This window comes from Alligator sinensis, unplaced genomic scaffold (assembly GCF_000455745.1).
Source record: "Alligator sinensis unplaced genomic scaffold, ASM45574v1 scaffold1371_1, whole genome shotgun sequence".
Classification (NCBI taxonomy): Eukaryota; Metazoa; Chordata; order Crocodylia; family Alligatoridae; genus Alligator; species Alligator sinensis.
The window spans coordinates 108,004-111,310 of record NW_005842601.1 but is presented as its reverse complement, the minus strand read 5'-3'; positions in this window follow the sequence as shown (position 1 = coordinate 111,310).

The window sequence follows — 3,307 nt, the reverse complement described above, 5'->3', positions numbered from 1 at the left end:
GTTTGTCTTCCTCTTGCTCCCTACAGAGCTCAAGAAGGACTTCTTATTGTTCGTGACTCCCATTGCTAACTTGAATCCAGTCGCCACCTTAGCTTTCCTAATCTTCTCCCTACTTGTGCAGACCACTGCTGTATAGTCCTCCTTAAGGACTGTCCCTAGTTTCCATTGTGGGTACAGGCAACCCTTGCTTAGCACTCATTTTTTCTGGAACCAATTAGAAGCGCTAAGTGAAATAGAGTTAAGCAGAACCCCATAGGATTTCCCCATAGGATTTAATGTAAATAAAGATAATTGGTTCCACACCACCTGCCGACCCAGGCCCTGCACTCCTGCAGCCCCACCTTGCACTTCTGCTGGCCCTGGCTGGGCCGCTCCCAGCAAGGCACTATGTGGGGTCTGCCAGGGAAGGCATCACCTCCTCCTGGCCTCATTGTTTCCCTGTTGCAATGGCCCCTGCTGACCTGCACCCGCTGGCCACCAGTGCACCTGTGCACGGCCCCAGCTGCCCCGCCCATGGGGCCTGAGTCAGGGCTCTGGCACAGGATAAGCAATGGGGCCACCCACCGGCTCACCCCCAACTTTGCCCAGCAGGGGCTCCCCCTAGGGCACCTGGCACTGGGACGAGCTGCCACCGCCAGATCGCTGCAGGCTCGGGACAGTGTCCGCACCCCACGGGTGAGTGTATGACTGCAGCGGAACAGGGCACAGGCTGCAGCCCAGGGATGGGGGAGCTCTGTGGGCTTGGCTTGCACTGGCTCAGGCCCTGCACTCCTGCCAGCCCTGGCCTTGGGCTATGCGTTCCTGCTGCCCCACTGGCCCAGGCCCCATGCTCATGCCCCCCACCCACCCGTTCTTGATACTGCTGCTGCTCCTCCCTGCCCACTGGCCACTCCAGCACCACATGCCAGAGCAGCCCCTGTGCTCCTGGGCCCTGCCAGCCTGGGCTCCAAGCTCATGACCCTCACCCTCCCCTTCTTGCTGCTACCGCTCCTCCCCGCCATGCATGTGGTGCTGGAGTGGACCCCAGGCTCCTGCCACTTCTCCCTGGGCTCCTGCCAGCTGCCACTCACCAACCGCTTCTCCCCATGCTCGCACTGAGCGTTATAACGAAATGCGCTCAGCACTGAGTGAAACTAGGTAGGTATTTTAAATGAGCATTATAATGAAACCATGGCAAGTGAAATCATGTGAAACAAGGGTTGCCTGTATGCCTCTTTCTTCTTTTTCAAGAGGGCCTTGATATCTCTACTGAGCAAATAGGTCTTGCCAGCCCCCTTGTGTAGCCAGCACCCAGGTGTTTTCAGTTACCACTGGTGACTAGAATCAGCAGTGTTCATATTCTGGCTGCTGGCCACACTGACAGTGTGGCTCCAGGGTTGAGTGGGGGTGGCATTAACCCCTTGGCTGCTGGTACCAACACAGCAGCGCTGGCAGTCATGGCCAGAAGCCAAGCCATAAGCACTGCAGTCCTGATCCAGCCTGCAGGGCCAAATGAGTTTGACACCCCTATTTTAAGGCATGTCTACATTGTCTCAGTACAGCACGAGGAATTGCTGAACTCAGGCCTGCCAAATCTGCTACCTTCTAAAATGAAGTAATGTGCCAATAGGCTCTTCCAGGAGGTAAGAGGGAAGCAGTCAGGGTGGATAAAAAAAAAATCAAAGATTTAAAAAACAAATAAATAAATAAGCAGATTTTTTTTTATATAACTCACATTTTTAATCATAGTTTTTGATTTTTAAAAAAACAACAAATGGTTAATTAGTTACAGATAACACAAACTTATCATGAGGTTTAAATATATACATACAATCAAATATAATACTTTAAATATACATGAAAATGATCTAAAATTAACTTTTATTAGCTAGAAAAAATTTACTCTCCCTTGTCTATCCTATAACTTTAAAAAGTCTATCTGCCTCTCAATGGTGATTTGTTTCACCACTTCAATCCTTTCTATGATTTTAGGAACTGAGAATAAACTACAGACTCCAGTTTGAAGAAAAGCTTATTCAGGTTCTCGGCTTTTTTCCTCTTATCCTCTACCAGCAAGTCAGAACAACCACAAGCATAATATCCCATTCTAAACTCCTGAGCCAGGCTAAATGCACAAGCTTCTAGCCTGTCTCAGCTCCTCGACTAAACCCTCATTGGTTAGACCCCCCAAGCAAAAAGATGCTTTTGACAGGCCTTGCTTGCTCAGATGCTTTAGGGATGCCATGTGGTTACTCCTTCAAATTCCATGATACCATCTTACTTTGTAATCACTGCCAGAGCATAAGCCTGCCAACGTTTAGTGATGAGGAGTCTAAGGATGTGTCTGAGGAAGTAATAGACAGTGACAGAGGCAATATCCCACTGACAAAGCTGGGGACAGGGAAGGTTGAAAGATGTGAGAGGCCTCTTGAGCAAAAGGAAGTCTGAGATCTCCTCCCCCCAACCCTGCATTCCTATCTGTATTTCCAGGTAGTGGCACAGTTTACCTGTGGGAGACCCCATGCAAATGTTCAATGTCAGGCCTTACTCCTTACTAGACAACCACACTAAAACATAACCCTAACGCAAACTGGGCCCCTTGACCAGCCTGGGGACCCAGGCAATTGTATGGTTTGCATGGCTGTACTTCCATCCTTTAAATGCCAGCCAGCTTTGTGATGCAGCTACTTATCAGACTTCCCCAGTAAACTTTATAATGCACTAAGCAGCTTTCACTTTTAGCTATTACCAGCGGGCACACAGACAAGCGCTTGCTGGAAAGCTGGTCTGGCACTCGTTTTGCATGGCAAACAGCCACCTCCCTGACTAAATGAATAGATGTATTGCAGTGAAGCCGGCCATTAAAACTGGAGTACGACCATCTGGCTCATGCTATACAGGTTTCTCTCGCCAACCACGGTTCTGAGCATCCACACTTTATATTCTATATACCATTTTGGCTACCATGGCATAGTTTTGAGTAACCACGGTTTTCCGTGGCTGCGCATTAGCCTACCACCTGCCATTTTTCCCATAAACCTTTTGCCTTGCCAACCACGAGAACTTTCAGGAACCTAACCCGGGAAACCTGTAGCGCCTGTTCAGTGTCGGGGTTTGGAGCTAGCTGCACTTTTGCTAAAGTGTAACATACGGTGTGTGGCTAAGCACCAAGTACAAACACTCAGTGCTGATGTGTAAGGGGTGCATGCGCACCCCCTGACAGCCAGCACTCCCTGCTTGGGCCACGGTCAAAGAGGGCAGGTGGGAGTGAGCGCTGGCCAGGGAGTGGGAACTTCCCACTTGGCGCGACTGGCCACGGGTGGGGGGG